Genomic DNA, 19,790 nt, shown 5'->3' with positions numbered 1-19,790 from the left:
GGAAGCACAAAAGCAGTAATAAACATTTCTGTTAAAAAAAAGAAAAAAAAATCAGTCAAGGAACTCACAAAATAAAAGGAAATAAAATGATACCATGTACCTAAAACTTGGGGAGGAGAGGAGTAAAGAATGGTTCAAACTTAAAAGACCATCAACTTTAAATAGAGACCTCTGCTATATGCAGAAGAGGTTATATAAAAACCTAATGGTAACCACAAATCAAAACCCATTCATAAGTATGCAAATAATAAAGAGAAAAGAAATCCAAACACATCACTAAAGAAAACCAGCAAATGATGAGAAAGGAAAGAAAGGATGAGAGAGAAACTCCAGAAAACCACCACAAAACAAGTAATAAAAAGGCCATTAAGTACATACTTATCAATAATTACTCTGAATATAAATGGACTAAATGCTTCTAATCAAAAGATATAGGGTGACAGAACAGATAAAAAACAAGACCCATCTACTTCTGCCTACAGGAAACTTATTTTTTAAAAAAGATTTTATTTATTTGACAGAGACAGCAAGAGGGGTAATACAAGAAGGAGAGAAGGAGAAAGAGAAGCAGGCTTCCCATTGAGGAGGGAGTCCGATGTAGGGCTCAATCCCAGGGTCCTGGGATCAAGACCTGAGCCAAAGGTAGATGCTTAATGACTGAACCACCCAGGTGCCCCCACGAAACTCATTTTGACCTAAAAACACCTGTAGATTGAAAGTGAGAGGATAGAGAAACATTTATCATGAAAACAGATGTCAAAATAAAGTTGGAGCAGCAATACTTATAAAGAACAAAATAGATTTTAAAACAAAGACTGTAACAAGAGACAAAGAAGGACACTATATAATAATAAAGTGGACAATCCAACAAGAAGATCTAATAATTGTAAATATTTATGTACCCAACAGGGGAACACCCAAATACATAAAACAGTTAATAAGAAACATAAAGGAACTAATTGGCAATAATACAATTATAGCAAAGGACTTTCATGCCCCACTTACATCAATGGACAGATCACCTAAACAAAAAAATCAATAAGGAAACACTGAATGACACACTGGACTAGATGGATTTAACAGATATATTCAGAGCATGCCATCCTAAAACAGCAGTATATACATTCTTTTCAAGTGCACATGGACCATTCTATAGAACAGATCACATATTAGGCCACAAAACAAGCCTTAATAAAGTTAAAAAGATCTAAGTCATACCATGCATCTTTTTTTGGACCACAGTGCTAAGAAACTATAAGTAAACCACAAGAAAAAGTTTGGGAAAGATCACAAATACATAGTGGTTAAATAACATGCTACTAAACAATGAACGGGTCAATCAGAAAGTAAACTAAAAAAGTACAAAGAAACAAATGAAAGTGGAAACAAGATGGTTCAAAATCTTTGGGATGCAGCAAAAGTGGTTCTAAGAGGCAAGTTTATAATACAGGGCTATCTCAAGAAGGAAAAAAAATCTCAAATACACAACCTAACTTCACACCGAAAGGAGCTAGAAAAAGAAAAAAAAATCTAAAACCAGCAGAAGTTGGGGCACCTGGGTGGCACAGTTGGTTGGGCATCCAACTCTTGATTTCAGATAGGGTGGTGACCTCAGCGTCATGAGATCAAGCCCTGTGTTCAGCTCTGCACTCAGCAAAAAGTCTGCTTGAGACTCTCTCCCCCCCAAAATAAATAAATAAATCTTTAAAAAAACAAAACAAAACAAAACAAAAACCAGCAGAAGAAAGTGAATAATAAGAGATCAGAAAAGAAATGTGACATAGAGGGTCGCCTGGGTGGCTCAGTTGGTTAAGCAGCTACCTTCGGCTCAGGTCATGATCCCAGCATCCTGGGATCGAGTCCCACATCGGGCTCCTTGCTCAGCAGGGAGCCTGCTTCTCCCTCTGCCTCTGCCTGCCATTCTGTCTACCTGTGCTCGCTCTCTCCCCCACTCTCTCTCTGATAAATAAATAAAATCTTAAAAAAAAAAAAAGAGAAAAAAAAAAAGAAGAAATGTGACATAAAAACTAAAAAAAACATAGAATAAAAATAAAAACAAAACAAACCCCAACAGATCAATGAAATGAGGAGCTGGTTCTTCGGGTTTTAATTATTCATGATTTAAAACAAACAAAAAAGACAAAAGAAGACCAAAAAACCATCAACAAAATAGGTTTAGAGGGAACATACCTCAACATAACAGAGGCCATTTATGAAATACCCACAGCTAACATCATCCTAAGTGGGGAAAAACTGAGAGCCTTTCCCCTAAGATCAGAAACAAGGCAAGTACGTCCACTCTCACCACTTTTATTCAACAGAGTTCTGGAAGTCCTAGCCACAGCAATAAGACAACAAAAAGAAATAAAAGGCATCTAAATTGGTAAGGAAGAAGTAAAATTTTCACTATTTGCAGATGACATGATACTATAAAGTAGAAAATCTGAAAGACACCACCAAAAAACTGCTAGAACTGATAAATGAACTCAGTAAAGTTGCAGGATACAAAATCAATGTATAGAAATCTGTTGCATTTCTATATACAACAATTAAGAAGAGAAATTAAGAAAACAATCCTACTTACAATTATACCAAAAGTAGTAAGATACCTAGGAATAAACCTAACCAAAAAGGTAAAAGACCTGTACTCTGAAAACTGTAAAATGCCAGTGAAAGAAAGTGGAGATGACACAAATGACAAGACATTTCATGCTCATGGACTGGAAGAAAAAACACTGTTCAGATGTCGTACTACCGAAAGCAATCTACACTTTTAATGTAATCCCTATCAAAATACCAACAGCATTTTTCACAGACCCAAAACAAACAGTCCTAAAATTTATATGGAACTATAAATGACCCCAAACAGCCAAAGCAATCTTGAAAAAGAAAAGCAAAGCTGGAGGCATCACAATTCTGTACTTCGAGTTACATCACAAAGCTGTAGTGATCAAGACAGTATGGTATTGGCAAAAAAATAGACATATAGATCAGCAGAACAGAATAGAATCCAGAAATAAACCTACAACTATATGGTCAACAAAGCAGGGAAGAATGTCTAATGGGAAAAAGGTAATCTCTTGACTTCAACAAATGGTGCCAGGAAAAGTAGACAGGCACATGCAAAAGAATAAAACGGGACGGCTTTCATATACCACACACAAACATAAACTCAAAATGGATTAAAGACCTAAATGTGAGACCTTAAACCATTCTAGAAAAGAGCATAGGCAGCATCGGCTACAGCAACATCATTCTAGACAGGTACCCTGAGGCAAGGGAAACAAAAGCAAAAATAAACTATTAGGACTACATCAAAATAAAAAACTTCTGTACAGCAAAGGAAAAAATAAAACTAAAAGACTATGCACAGGACAGAGGAAGATATCTGTACATGACATATACAGTAAAGAGCCAGTATCTAAAATAGGCAACTTATAGAACTCAACCCCCCCCCCCAAAACAATGAAATTTAAAAAACGGGCAGAAGACATGAGTAGATATATTTTTTAAATCATTTTTATTAACATGTAATGTATTATTTACATGAGCAGATATTTCTTAAAGAAGACATGGCCAACAGACATGTGAAAAGATGCTAATTTTCACTTATCAGGAAAATACAAATCAAAACTGCAATGACATATCACTTCATGCCTGTCAGAATGGCTTAAATCAAAAACAAAAACAGCAAGTGTTGGCAAGGATGTGGAGAACAAGGAACCCCACCCTCTTGCACTGTTGATAGGAATGCAAACTGGTGCAGCCACTGTGGAAGACAGTATGGAGGTTTCTTAAAAATTAAAAACAACTATCCTACTACCAAGCAATCGCACTACTGGGTATTTACCCAAGTATACAAAAATACTAATGCAAAGGAATTCATGCACTCCTATGTTTATGGCAGCATTATTTACAATAGTCAAATTATGGAAACAGCCCAAGTGTCCAATGACTGATGAGCAGATAAAGATATGGTGAGTGTACACACACACACACACACGGTTATTTTTCAGCCATAAAAAGAATGAAATCTTGCCATTTACAGCATGGATGGAGCTAGAAAGTATAATGCTAAGTGAAATCAGTTAGAGAAAAACAAATACCATATGATCTCCCTCATACGTGGAATTGAAGAAAGAAAAGGAGCACAGGGAGAAAAAAAGAGACAAAGCAAGAAAGAGACTCAATATATAGTACTGGCAGTTACCAGAAGGAAGGTGGGTGGGAGCAGTGGGTGAAATAGGCGATGGAGATTAAGGAGTGCACACATCCTGACACATCCTGAGCACCAGGTGATTAAAATAAAAACGTAAAAAACAAAATAAAAAAAGACATGATGTTTGTTGTAATGGCAGCTAAAACCACAGTAACTGAGGCATATCTTTAAACTAGGGATATTTATAAAAAAATGTAAAGGTCATACTTAGTGAGAAGTCAAATTTTATCATAGTAAACTCTCATGACATTCCCAATTGCCTTGACATACAATTTTGCTGTAAGAAAAGCACTGCTAGAAATTATACATTCTTTCTCATCCCTATTTATATAGGCTATAATAAGAATATATGGTTTTGGTGTCAATTAGCAAGTAAAAAGAAACTTTGGATCTAGTAGATGAAGGCAGTAGGAAAATCACTAACTTTAAATCACCATTTTTATTTTAAGGACAACTACACAGTCCTCTAAAATACAAGAGGTTATATTTGATAATTTGATTTTAGCTCAAAAATTTTGGTTGTTTTTGGAAACTCAGTATTTCTTACATATACCATGATAACAACCTTGAAGCTAATTTCCCTGTGCCTTATCTCTGTTTGCTTTGGAGGAGTCTAAAATGGCCACCAGATAACTTCATGAAGTATAACCTGACTTCTCAACGCACTTCCCTGCCCCCAAACTTCAAATGTTCCTCCACCCATACCTTACGCATAAGTTTCTCATTTTGGAAGTCAAAGAATGTCAAATTATAGCTTCATTCTACATACATTTATTCTGCTTCAATAAAATAGAATTATTAGCAGTTTTCAGAACATTTTCTAACTTCTCCAGCTTAGAGCTTTATTTGATGGACTTTCTCATCCTAGAATATCATTTTGCTCTCTCTCGTCAGAATTAGACCTATCCTCTTTGGTTTATCTCAAATTCTACTTCCCCTACAAAAGCTTTCCTGGGTCCTCTCTGCCTCTCAGAGACCCATAGCACATTTTGTATGTTTGATACCACTTATATAAACCCACAATATACTTAATCTTGGTGTACAAAAGTTCAATAAACATTCAGTGAATTTACTGGAATTGCATTTTAAGAGACTGTGACAATACTGCAATTAGGGAGGTATAAGTGGTCAAATAAATGGCTTAACAACTTTTTCCCTATCAAGTGAGATGGAGGCCTTTCCCCTTCCCTTCATCACCTGTTATCTGACCTACATGTTAATGCTGCTTTAGTACTGGGCAATGAGGTTGGCACTCACCAATTTTAACAAGTTCACTTGTGGAGGCAGACCATCATTCCTGGCAGCCACACGCAATACCAGCAAGTCAGTCATACTATCACAGCTATGCCGTAGAGGAGACAAATGCTACTCCCTCCCCCCACAAACCCTGACAGGTAAGAAAACTGGCAAACAGAAGATGGTGCAGACATAATGGCGGAAATACAGTGGGCACAACTACTGTCCCTACAGGAGGGTGTAGAATGGAAGCAGCAAGCAGTGGTTGGTTAGGCACTAGCTGGCAAGTTGACCTAAGCTATTAGCCAACCTAAAGTTGTAGAGCTGCATGATATATAGAGATATGTAGAAAGAGAAATAGGACACTGAGCATTACTTCTGAAGTTCATGCTGTTAGACAGTATTTTTTAAAGATTTTATTTATTTATTTGACAGAGATCACAAGTAGACAGAGAGGCAGGCAGAGAGAGAAAGGGGGAAGCAGGCGCCCTGCTGAGCAGAGAGCCAGATGCGGGGCTCAATCCCTGGACCCTGGAATCATGACCTGAGCCGAAGGCAGAGGCTTTAACCCACTGAGCCACCCAGGCACCCCTGTTAGACAGTATTTTAAGTAAAACTTTTTTAAAAGCAAGATTCTCAAAGAAAAATAAAAGCAAGGTCCTCTAAATAATTCTTAATAAACCTCCTAAATATGAAAAAACCAAGTATGCTATGTTTCCTTTAAATTAAACTTCTTTAAAGAAAAAGTACATTGCTCTTATTCAAATTTGATGTTCTGGTAAACTAAACTCTACGGATTTTGATTGACAGTACTGTCTTTTGAAAGTTAAACATACCTTTAGAGAACGAACTGAATCATCAGCCAGACCAATGACATTAACGTAAAGTAGATTGCTGTGCTTCAGGAATAGAACACAGTGATCCTTAAACATGTCCAAGTCTACAACTTTGGTATTTCTCTTCATTGTGAAAAATAAATCCCAGTTCATAATAGCAGGGGTATCAGCAGCTGTTCTCATGAGCTGTACAGAACAAAGTCAGAAGAGATCTAGGTAACAAAACATGATGACTCTAGCACCCAGAAAACTAGACGATAAGAACACCAAAACTAGACCATAAAGAGCCAAAGAAATGAGCTGCGCAACAGGGCTGCAGTGTGACCATGATCATGTGAATGAGCCCAGGCTAGCCTGCCATGCGGTGAGACAGCATGGCCTAGTGCTTACCTTACAGCAATGAATGTTTCAATGAAGGCCTGAGAAATGGCTTACTGGGACCAGAAGAACTGCCTAGCTGAAATCAATCCAAATTGCTAAATTATAAAATCATGAGCTTATAAAAGTTTGTTCTTTCAAATCATTAAGTTTGGCTTTGATAACTGATAAGATCAGGATAAAGTATGTTTCATTTACTAACCTTTTAAGGCACAATTACAATATGGAGAGGCATTATCTCTAATGGAAGAGAAATAGGATTGGTTATGAATAAGAAGGTAGTATCAATTTCTACATGTTACCAAAAGCCTGCAAAACGGTTAACTCTTAGAGCATGGAATGTTGTTGATGGAAGTGTGACAATTTTTAACAGCTCAAATGGGTACACAGAGAATCCAGGATTACCTTGAATTCTGTAGGCTCACCAACATTAGTGAGAATGTATAATTCATCATCTCTGTGTTCAACGTAGTAAAGGACTCCATGTATTCGCTTCTGGATAAGTACTGGTGGGTCCCAAGGGCTTAGGCCATCTATCAACCACACTTCAGAAGTAGTCTTGTTCATAATATTTATGGTGAGGAAACGACTGTCCTTCGTAAGATAAAGGAAAACAAAATAGCTGCATGTGCATGAGAGAGAGAGTGGGAGAGAGAGAGAAAAAAAAAATCCAGTAAATTTCTAAGTGAATTTCAAATTACCAGAAAACCCAAGTAAATCTTTAGCTACCTTAAAGATGATATACAACTACGTTCTGTACATATGTTGATTTATAATGCAAATAGGAAATAAAAACTCCTTAGTGAATACTGCTTATAAATTTAGAAAACTATTATTTTTCTCATTTCGCCCACCAAGGTATTTAAAATCATTTTTTCTCTAACATTTTATTATGAACATTTTTCGGACCTACAGAAAAGTTGAAAATGTCCAGTGAATATCCATACATCCACCACTGAAATTCAATTATTACCAAAAGTTTGCTATATTTCCTTAATCACATTATCTGTGCATCTATCAATCCATCTTTTTCTGAATACATTTTAACATAAACTATAGACATCGTCTAACTCTCAATCACATTAACAGTTTATAGGACTTCTTGCTGGGAAGAGGAAATAAACTTACTAGAGGAGATATGGAATTGTCATGAAGGAGAGAGGAAGAGTTTACTTTGTTCTTCTTCTGTAGGCATGTTGGCTTTTTGCCCCCTCTCAGTTTTTACAACAAAACAAATAAAATAGAAATAACAATAATGGAAATAGGAAGAAGAACCCCTGAAATCTCAACACATTTAAAAAATTAATATAACTTCTACTTTTTTCTATTTTTCCTTCCCGTTTATTTATATTTCATGCATTTGTTTTTATTTATTTATTTGTGTGAGAGAGAGAGAGTGCGTGTGCACACACAAGCAGGCAGAGTGGCAGGCAGAGGCAGAGAGAGAGGAGCAGGCTCCCTGATGAGCAAGGAGCCCAATGCGAGACTCAATTCCAGGATCCTGGAACCATGACCTGAGCCGAAGGCAGTGGCTTAACTGACTGAGCCACCCAGGTGTCCCTGCATTTGTTTTTAAATTAAAAATTTTTTTAAAGTATTGAAGTATAGTTGATACATAATGTTCTTTAAGTTCAGGTATACAATATAGTGATTAGACAACTCTATACATTACTCAATGTTCATTCCATGTGGTTACCATTTGTTACCATAATTATTTACTTTTTTAAAAAAGATTTTATTTATTAATTTGACAGAGAGAGAGATCACAAGTAAGCAGAGAGGCAGGCAGAGAGCGGGGGGGAAGCGCAGGCAGAGAGAAGGGGGGAAGCAGGTTCCCCGCTGAGCAGAGAGCCTGATGCGGGACTCGATCCCAGGACCCTGAGATCATGACCTGAGCCAAAGGCAGAGGCTTAACCCACTGAGCCACCTAGGCGCTCCATGTTACCATACATTATTACAATATTATTGAGTATAATCCTTATGCTATGCTGTATTTTCCTCTCCATGATTTATTTTACTCATGCATGTCTTTAAACTGATGTAAGTGAAATACAGATGCAATTTTGTATTCTGCATTTGCGACTTCACAGTATCTCTATCTCCCCCCCAAACCCCCCCCCCCTCAACTTTTTAAAGGTTTTTATTTATTTGACAGAAAGAGACACAGAGAGGGAACACAAGCAGGGGGAGTGGGAGAGGGAGAAGCAGGCTTCCTGCCGAGCAAGGAGCCTGATGCAGGGCTTGATCCCAGGACCCTCAATGACTGAGCCACCCAGGCGTCCATAAGCACAGTCTTTATGATGGTTATTTTTAATGGCTACCTAATATTCTATCAGGTTGCACTGTCATAATTCTTAAAACTCTGGATTTCAGAGGCGCCTGGGTGGCTCAGTGGGTTAAGCCTCTGCCTTCAGCTCAGGTCATGATCACAGGGTCCTGGGATCAAGCCCCGCATCGGGCTCTCTGCTCAGTGGGGAGCCTGCTTGCCGCCCCCACCCCCACCTACTTGTGATCTCTGATTGTCAAATAAATAAAATTAAATTAAAAAGCCCACACCACCTCTGGATTTCAATGTTTCACTGTAATAAAGAATCTAACAGAAAACATATTCATGAAGACAGTTCTTCCTCCCTGACCTTAACAGTTATTTCCCTAAGACAAATTCTTAAGAATGGAAATACTAATTTATTTATTTAAAAGATTTTATTTATTTGACAGCAACAATGGGAGAGGGAGGAGCAGGCTTCCTGCTTAGCAGGGAGACCGATGGGGGGCTCGATCCCAGGACCCTGAGATCATGACCTGAACCAAAGGCAGATGCTTAAGGAAATAGTAATTTAAAGATACACAGTAATTTTTAATGACTCTTGATATATATATAACCAAATAATATCCCAAGAGCCTTATATTAATTCACACTGACCTACTGGATGGGTTTAAATGTTATGTTTACATATTTCCTTATTATAAAAGTAATCCATAATAAAAATATGGAGAAATACAAAGAAAGATGATAACCCTGGATCTCACTACAGAGATAAGCATGGCTAATATTTTAGTAAAATTCCTACTGCACTGGACATTAACACATTTGTCAATTTTATTTCTGTGATGTGTCTTTGTCCATTTTAAACTTGGGATATGGTTTACATTATTAGTCTATAAACATCTCTTCATAAATTAAGGATATTAATTTGTCCTTTTGCTGAAAATCCTTTTTTCATTTTGTCATCTGGATTTTATTAGTTTGTAATGGTTTCTGACTTGAAAGTTTTAATATTTTAGGTAGTCAAGAATAATGTCACACCCTTTGTAATTTCTTCTATTGATTTTATGCTTTGGGACTATTTCAATCAAACTGAGTACAGTACTTATATTGTCATCTAGGTTTTTTGTTTTTGTTTTTTTTTTTTTTTACTACTAAGTTTTATTTTATCAATGGATTCTTTAAATCTTTTAGGAATGTATGCTAATAGATGAAGTGATGAAAATTCTTTAAAGGGGGGTGGGGCAGAGAGAGAATCTTAAGCAGGCACCACAACCAGCATGGAACCTGATGTGGGGCTCCATCTCACAACACTGAGATCATGACCTGAGCTGAAATCAAGAGTGAGACACTCAACTGACTGAGCCACCCAGTTGCCCCTGATGAAAATTATTTTTCTCCAAATAGTATTTCCCACAGTATTAAAAAATAATACCCATTCAGGGGCAAAGAAATAAAAGCAAATAAAAAATATCTTCAAACAAATGAAAATAGAAATACAATATACCAAAACTTATGGGATACAGCAAAAGTACTTATGAGAGAGAAGTTTACTGTGATAAACACCTACATTAAGAAACATTTTGGGGTGCCTGAGTGGTGCAGTGGGTTAAGCCTCTGACTTTTGGTTTTGGCTCAGGTTGAGATCTCAGGATCATGGGACTGAGCCCCGCAATGGGCTTATTCTCAGCATGGAGTCTGCTTAAGTTCTTCTCTTCCTTTGCCCCTCCCCACCAGACTCTCTCTCTCTCAAATACATAAATAAATCTATAAATAAATAAATAGATAAATATTTCACATAGGCATGCCTGGCTTAGTTGCTATGAGTATGCACCTCTTAAATATCAGGGTATTGAGTTTAAGCCCCACCTTGGGTGTGGCACCTACTTAAACAAACAAAAACAAAAACAACAAAAAAAAACCCCAAAACCCCTCCCCCAAAAAAGAAAAAAGGAAGAAATATCTCAAATTAACCATCTAATATTATGCCTCAAGAAATTAGGAAAAGAAAAAAATAAGCCAATGTTAGCAGAAGAAAGGAAATGCAACAAAGACCCGAGCAGAAGAGACTGGAAAAACAATAGAAAATATCAACAACACTAAGAACTGCTTTTTGAAAAGATAAAACCAAAAAACTTTTAGCTACAGTACACAAAATCAGAAAGAAAAAAGGACACATTACAACTGATACTCTAGAAATAAAAAGGAGTATAAGACTACCATGAACAATTATATGCCAACAAATTAAATAAACCTAGGAAAAAAATGAATAAATTCCTAAAAATGTACAACCTACAAAGACTAACTCATGAAGAAATAGAAAATCTAAACAGACCAATAAAGACACTGGTGAAATCTACCAAACATTTAAAGAATTAGCACCAATCCTTCTCAAATTCTTCCAAAAAAATTGAAGAGAAGGAAACACTCCCAAACTCATTTCCTCAGGCCAGTATTATGCTATTCAAAAGCCAGATAAGGACACTACAAGAAAACTACCCGATATCCTTGGTGAATATAGATAAAAAAGTACTCAACAAAATGCTAGCAAACCTAATTCAATTGCTTCTTGGCCTTTTGGCTAAGCTCAAGTCTAATTCAATAGGACGTTGAAAAGATTATTCATGCAAGCTAAAAATCTGTGAGATATGAAAATGGTTCAACATATGCAAATCAATGAATGTAATACATTAATAGAATGAAAGATAAAAATCACATGATCTCAATAAACACAGAAAGCATTTGACAAAATTCAAAATCCATTCACAATACAAATTCTCTCAACAACTGGATATGGAACGAATTTTACTCAACATTATAAAGCCCATATATGACAAGTCCACAGCTAACATCATATTCAATTATGAAAAGCTGAAAAGTTTTCTTCTAAGATCTAAAACAACACAAGGATGACCACTCTCACTACTTCTCATGAACACAAATACTGGAAATCTTAGCCAGAATAATCAAGCAAGAAAAAGAAATAAAAAGCATCCAAATCAGAAAGTTTCTGCAGGTGATATGATTTTATATATAGAAAACCTTAAAGATTCTGCTGTAGCAGTAATAAACAAATTAAGTTCAGGGTGTAAAACCAACATCTAGAAAAGAGCATTATCAATGTTTTGATATACTAATAATGAAATATCTGAAAAATATACACACAAACCACTGTCATTTAAAATAGTATCAAAAACAAATACTTAGTAATAAATTTAAAGATTTTATTTATTTATTTGACAGAGATCACAAGTAGGCAGAGAGGCAGGCAGAGAGAGAGAGGAGAAAGCAGGCTCCGCGCTGAGCAGAAAGCCCGCTGCGAGGCTTGATCCCAGAACCCTGGGATCATGACCTGAGCCGAAGGCAGAGGCTGTAACTCACTAAGCCACCCAGGCGCCCCAGTAATAAATTTAACCAAGGAGAGAAAAGATCTATATATTGAAAATTTAGACTCTGGTGAAAAAAAATAAAGACACAAATAAATAGAAAGATATGCCATATTCATGATTGGGAAGAATGAGTATCACTAAAATTTCTAAACTACCTAAAGCCAACTATACACTGAACGCAATCTCTATTAAAGTCCCAAAGGCATATTTTACAGAAACAGAAAATATAATCCCAACATTTGTACAGAACCACAAAAGATCCCGAACTGCCAAAACAACCCTGAGAAAGTAGTAGAAGGCATCACACTTTCTGATCTCAAACTATATTATAAAGTTATAATAATCAGAACAATATTGTACTGACATAAAAACACACTAAGAGGTTCCTGGGTGGCTCAGTCAGTTGAGCATTTGACTCTTGGTTTCAGCTCAGGTCATGATCTCAAGGTCAAGATACTGAGTCCTATGTCAGGCTCTGTGCTTGGTGGGAGTCTGCCTGAGGTTGGTTCTCTTCTCACCTTATACCCCTCCCCACTACCCATGCTCTCCTTCAAATAAATAGATAAATGTTTAAAAAATATAGACATTTGGACCTACTGGAACAGAATTGAGGGCACAGAAACAAACCCCTGAATATATGCTCAACTAATACTGGATAAGGGGGCTAAGAATACTCAAAAGGGAACAGAAAATCTCTTCAATAAATTGTGTTGGAAAACTGGATAATCACATGCTACTGAAATTGCTGTGTTAATAAAACTAGAACTCTACCTTAACACTACTCACAAAAATTAACTTGAAATATATTAAAGACTTTCAACTTAAGACCTGAACATATGAAACTCCTAGAGGAAAACATTGGAAAAAAGTTCCTTGACATAGAGGCCTTGGCAATGATTTTCTATTTTTTTTTTTAATGACACCAGAAGTACAAACAAACAGATAAACAAGTGGGACTAGATCAAACTAAAAAGTTTCTACATAGGAAAAGAAGTGAAAAGGCAACCAATAGACTGGGATAAAATATTTACAAACCATACATATATTTGATAAAGGGTTAACATCCAAAATATATAAAGAACTCCTGTAAGTCAAAAGCAAAACAAAAACAAACAAGTCTGATTTAAAAATGGGCAGGAGACCTGACTAGACATTCCTCTGAAGGCATACAAATGGCCAATGGGTACATGAAAAGATGCTTGCCATCACTTATCAGGGAAGTGCAAACCAAAATCACAGTACCACTTCACATACGTTAGAATTATCAAAAACAAAAACAAAAACAAAACAAAAAACAAAAAACAAAAAAAAACCAAGTGGGAACTGATCTTAGTGAGGATGTGGAGAAAAGGAAACCCTTGTGTACTGTTGGGGAGAATAGAAACTGATACAGAGATTACAGACCAGAAAAGTAAGGTTCCCTAAAAAATTCAAAAAGGAGAGGCACCTGGATGGCTCAGTTGATTAGGCATCGACTCTTGGTTTCGTCTCAGGTCATGATCTCTGGGTAATGGGATCAAGTCACATGTTAGGCTCTGTGCTCAGCAGGAGTCTGCTTGGGTATCTCTCCCTCTGTCTCCCTCTCACTCTCTGCTGCTCATCTGGCCACATAAAAATTCTCTCTTAAGTAAATAAAATCTTAAAAAAAAAAATTAAAAAAGGAACTACCAAACTACCACATGATTCAACAACCCCACTTCTGGTACTATCTAAAGGAAATGGAGTCTGGGTCACAAAGAAGTTATCTGTACTCCTAAGTTTATTACAGTATTAGTAATACTACCTAAGTGTCCACAAATGGATGAATAACGAACACACACACACACACACACACTGTGGAGTATGATTCAGCTATGAGAAAAGGGAAGTTCTGCCATTTGCAACAACATGGACTGACCTTGAGGGCATTATGCTAATAAGTCAGACAGAAAAAGACAAATATCTTATGACATCACTCATATGTGGAATCTACAAAAGCTAAACTCACAGAAACAGAGTAGTAGAATGGTGGCCAGGAACTGAGAGCTAGGTGAAATTGGGAGATAATGGAGAAAGGGTATATGCCTTCAGTTATTTATTTATTTGAGAGGGTGAGCCAGAAGGGAGAGGGAGAGAATCTTAGGTAGGCTCCATGCCTAGTGCAGGGCCCAGTCAGAGCCCAATGTGGCGCTTGATTTCACAACCCTGAGATCACCGCCTGAGTGGAAACCAAGAGTTGGACGCTTAACTGAGCCACCCAGGCACCCAAATATCTTTAGTTATAGAAGATGAATAAGCTCTGGGATCAGATGTCCAGCAATGGTGACTACAGAATTAGCAATTCAGTATTATGTACTGGAAAGTAGCCGAGACAGAAGACTTTAAATGTTCCCACCATATATAAAAAAGGTGGTAATTTGTGAGGTGACTGAGATATTAACTACCTCTACCTCTCTTGTGTTAATCATTTTGTGATAGGTATAACATATCAAATCAACACATACACCTTAAACTTTTTTTTTTTTTTAAAGATTTTATTTATTTATTTGACAGGGAGAAATCACAAGTAGATGGAGAGGCAGGCAGAGAGAGAGAGAGAGGGAAGCAGGCTCCCTGCTGAGCAGAGAGCCCGATGTGGGACTCGATCCCAGGACCCTGAGATCATGACCTGAGCCGAAGGCAGCGGCTTAACCCACTGAGCCACCCAGGCGCCCCTACACCTTAAACTTTTTATATATATCTCAATAAAGATAAAAAAGATAAATTTTTAAAAAGGCACGAGTGCATTAACAAAGTTACAGAATAATACCAAAGTACTTTCAGTTCAAAAAGAGAGAAGACAAGGAATGTAAAGAACTAAGGTCAATCCATTTTCCCATTTATTTCTATTGATATTTATTTTTAAACTTAAAATATATTTTACCTCTGATTATGAAAATAATTATGCTCACTATGAAAAATAAGTTGACATCATACTACATACTTTTTTTCACTTAGCACAGTAATACATTTTTTAATTAGTTTTAATTTATGGACTTAGTAGCAACACATACTCTTTTTTTTTGAGTAAATGTGACACACAATGTTCCATTAGTTTCAGGTGCACAACAAAGTGATTTGATAAGCTTACATGTTATGCTATGCTTACCACAAGGCAACACACACTTTAAATTCTGCTATACACTAAGAATTCAATGGCTCAATGGTACTCACAGTCATCACTGGCCTAGGGTTTTAGTTTGAAAGAAAAGTGCACCATTTACTCAATGAATAGGCTAGATGAGTGGCAGTAATACAGGCCTGGTATCCTAGTTATCAATAAAGACATAAAAGTGACTAAGTCTCTGCTCATAATCTAGCAGTTCTAGGCTGTCTTATGAATTTACATGTAGGGACCATGCTATAAGGCACAAAATCAACTTCAATTTTAATAAGAAAACAGGTCTTTTTATTAATTACCCTGGTTGCAATCATTATGCCTACATGGGTAGCAAACTCGAATTTTCCCATTCTGTAGTATTACTGGATATGTAAGTGATGAGTTTGAACTGATTTGCAAGGATTTTTAATTTGTATAAATACATTTAAAAGATAGGTATACTCAAAAGTATGAAAGAACGGTAGAAACAAAAAAAACTCAGAAAGACTTTTGGAATTAATATGCGAGTATCATTATCCAAAGCCCAAAGCATTACCTAGGTAAAACATTACCAAGGATACGAAATGAAACTGAACAAGAAATGGCTTGTCCAAGATCAAACAGTCTATAGAAGAAATAAGACTAGAAGCATCTGCCACATCAAGGAAAAGGGAACATTCCAGGCTAATTCCATTTCTCACACAAGAATTTAAGTTCTACTAAAAAGGAAGAACAGAATCAAGTGCCAGAAGATGAAGGTATCTATTTTTTTCTAATCAACTGTATTATTTCATGTAGATCTTTAACGTCTCTATATTTTAAAAGACTTAATTTCTAAAAGAAGCTAAAGGTCTACCTCTAAAATTCCCTTTACTTGAAATTTCTAAGATGTTAAATGTTTGGTGTAGCTTAATATATTAGAGGTGACCCTGAGTTGTCCTTACTGGGATCTTTGGGGTTTAGACCCCCAGTCTAAATGACCAGGCCAGTTTCAGTAATCTTGCAGGTTTTTCTAATTTAGCCCTGTTCTGGCCTCCAGTAATAGAACCAAACTGTAAATCATATGATAAATAGCATTTGTGTCCGTGATGGTTTTTAGTGGTGGTGAGGGCATTGTTGTTTTTTCAGTGACTTAAAAAGTGGGTCTCCTAATTCTGGTCAGAACTTTCCTTTTGGAGTCTTTATAATTCTGCTTTACCTAGAATGTGTGAAATTAAATGGTTCTGGAAATATTTGAAAATGGAAGAATATACAACAATCTTTAAGAATAGTGGAGAGGCATTTTCCTTGAACATGATTCTCAGAGGCATTCTACTATCAAAACTGAAAGCTACCTTTGAACAACCAAATTTACTCAAACAATGGAAATAAAGCAGCTGGAAGAATCTGGCTTGTAAGGGTTCTTCTTAGGCACACTGATGAAAATACCTTTTTAAAAATCAGGTACCCAAAACTGGGCCACCAGAGGCAGGTAAATGGAAATTACACACTTTGGTGAACTTTACTATGAGAACAGAAAACTAAACCCTGAGGATCAAAGCAAACACAGTAAATAAGCAGCTCTGTGTTTCAGAAGTTCTTTGGAGAACTTTACTCCATTTTCTCATTAGGTATGCTGCTCTTACCTTTTGGTCCTACCCTCTGAATTTGGGGATTATAAAGTGTTAAGAACTTACAAACTAGTTTGTGTTGTAGATCAGGGTTCTGAATGTCAAATGAGCCTTAACCACAGATGGTTAGTTCCTTATTGGGCAGAAAAGCATGAACAAGTCAAATAGCTTCCACTTAATCTTAGAAATTAGGATGGTACCAATATATGCCAAACAAGTATCTTCTTTAAGAGTATAGCTTACTGTGTTAATTTTGAGCTTCATTCACAAGACGGCTAATGGTTTGTAATCATAAGTTATTGATAAAACGTAATTACTAGTTTAAACTATCATCTCCCCAAAAGATATCCTTGATGAACAGCACATAAAATGGTAGAATTATATGAATAAATAGTTCTGATAATTTTTTTTTTATTTATTTGACAGAGAGAGATCACAAGTAGGCAGAGAGAGAGAGAGAAACAGGCTCCCCACTGAGCAAGGAGCCCGATGCGGGGCTCGATCCCAGGACACTGAGATCATGACAGGAGCCGAAGGCAGCGGCTCAATCCACTGAGCCACCCAGGCGCCCCTCTGATAATTTCTCATCAAAAAATTATCATCAGAGGGTGGGAAAAAGGGCAATGATAGCATTACTAGACCAAGAATGCTAGTTCTATGGGCTGGAATAACGGAACTTCTCTAGACCTCAAATTCTCAATATAAACTGGAGGCCATATAAGATTTTCATTAAGATCCTTATCAGTTCTGAAATTGCATGAAATGATGGGTTAATTTCTTGTTTTGAGTATCAACTTCACTGACATGGATGTCATTTTTTTCCTTATAAAATCTGTCCAGACATTGTCCAAGCTATACTGTGAAATGACATATAAGGTGATAGAATCCTGGTGTTAGGGAAAATTTATTTCTCATAAATCATTTGGAAAATATATCTGGGTAAGAGTCAAGGGATTTTGCCAGATAAACTTATTGTCATTTCCTTCCAAGCCTGCTAAGTGGCAATATGAGGCGTGAGTCCTAGATTATAAGGAAGTAAAGAGAATTAGCTTTAGGAAGGAATTACCAAAATACTGGGGAGAGCAAAATTTAAAGATCAGTGGACATCATGGCTCAAAGTAAAACAATTTAAAAGGCAGGTAACTTATTTGAAATGAGTAGTGAATTCTGAGCAACTGACACCATGGTATTCCAGTTATGGCTTATAAAGGACTTAAAAATGTAGTATGATAACACTATTAAAGATTTAATTAACAACCCTTTTCACAGCCCCCAGAGAATATTAAAAACTTAGTATTTGCAGTCTAATGGTGTATTTGTGTTCACTGTGGAGTCTTAATATGAGTAGATTCCAATTTTAAATCCAAACAACTAATAAAAAGAATGATTACGTTCATCTTAGCCTATTATTACCTGGTTCTAGCTAAAATCAACATTTTATGTCAACTAAGAACAGCACTTTAGAAAACTGGAGAACAGCCCTGGAGAAAAAAATTTAATAGCATTATTCTAGTACCTTGGGTCCTTTTCTGTGTAAAAACGTTCATTACGTTTGTTATCACCAAAAGTTGCTCGATACACATCGTGGCAGCGAAGGTTCCTCTGGAAAGTATAGAATAGGACATCTTCCTCTTCTTCATCCTTAACCCATTCTGAAAGAAAATAAAGAATTACACATTTACAGTTGAAAAAAGGGCACAGTGCATTCAAATTGTGAGTGCCACAAAAAGAGATATTTATAAGTCATTCCTGGAAATGTAAAACTGAACACAAGTTTGATTAGCACTAACCAATGTTATACAGAAGTCAAAGAGCTTTCTGGAGAATAAAATATCACTACATCAATTTCAAGTACTTCTCATTCTCAAGTTTCTAAATAAGAGTTGTGTTCAGGGGGCGCCTGGGTGGCTCAGTGGGTTAAAGCCTCTGCCTTCGGCTCAGGCCATGATCTCAGAGTCCTGGGATCGAGCCCCGCATCGGGCTCTCTGCTCAGCAGGGAGCCTGCTTCCCCCTCTCTCTCTGTCTGCCTCTCTGCCTACTTGTGATCTCTCTCTGTCAAATAAATAAAATCTTAAAAAAAAAAAAAAGAGTTGTGTTCAGTATCTCAGAGTCACATGCTTACAGGAGATAAGTTATGTTTACATCTACAATCTCTAACTTTGAGTCTAAAGAAACACTGGATCACATTCTCTCAGGCCTATCTACTTTCTGTCTGTCCTCAATCCACAGAATATCTCAAACTACCAAATACATTTTAATGTTGGAGTTTTCTTGATCTTACCAGAAGCTGTCTAGGAAGTTTTCAAATGATCACATCATGACTGCCACCTGGCTGACAGTGACTGTAAGACATCATTGTATAATACGCATCTTGATTTTAGAGAGGTTAAAATGTACAAGATGTATGTCTCAGGGTGCCTGAGTGGCTCAGCTGGTCAACATTCAATTCTTGATTTCAGCCCAGGTCATAAGATCTAGCCTCACACGGAGCCTGCTTAACATCCTCCTTCCCTCTCTCTGCCCATCCCCTCGCAAAGTTTGTCTCAGAATAAATTATACTATAATTTCAATTCACTGCAAAAGCATTAGTTATTAAACAATGGGGAAAATTATGGCAGAAAATGAAAAGGGAGGATAAGCTATAAATATATGTATCACTCAGTGATAAAAGATAAAATTCGAAGTTGGTTCTCTGAATCAAAACATCACTTCTGGGGTGCCTGGGTGGCTCAGTGGGT

At 36.6% G+C, this 19,790-nt stretch overlaps 1 long non-coding RNA gene across 1 annotated transcript; it reads right to left on the bottom strand.

The window, feature by feature from the left end:
- Window positions 1-3,503: 3,503 nt before the first annotated feature.
- LOC132008585 (uncharacterized) lies at window positions 3,504-18,699 on the bottom strand. The gene is made up of 3 exons (XR_009401670.1): window positions 18,569-18,699; window positions 7,075-7,291; window positions 3,504-6,477 (listed from the first exon to the last, which is right to left on the bottom strand). It is a non-coding gene; the product is annotated as an uncharacterized LOC132008585 (long non-coding RNA).
- Window positions 18,700-19,790: the final 1,091 nt, after the last annotated feature.

Source organism: Mustela nigripes, unplaced genomic scaffold, assembly GCF_022355385.1.
Source record: "Mustela nigripes isolate SB6536 unplaced genomic scaffold, MUSNIG.SB6536 HiC_scaffold_430, whole genome shotgun sequence".
NCBI classification, from domain to species: domain Eukaryota; kingdom Metazoa; phylum Chordata; class Mammalia; order Carnivora; family Mustelidae; genus Mustela; species Mustela nigripes.
This window is presented reverse-complemented; position numbering and strand designations above follow the sequence as displayed.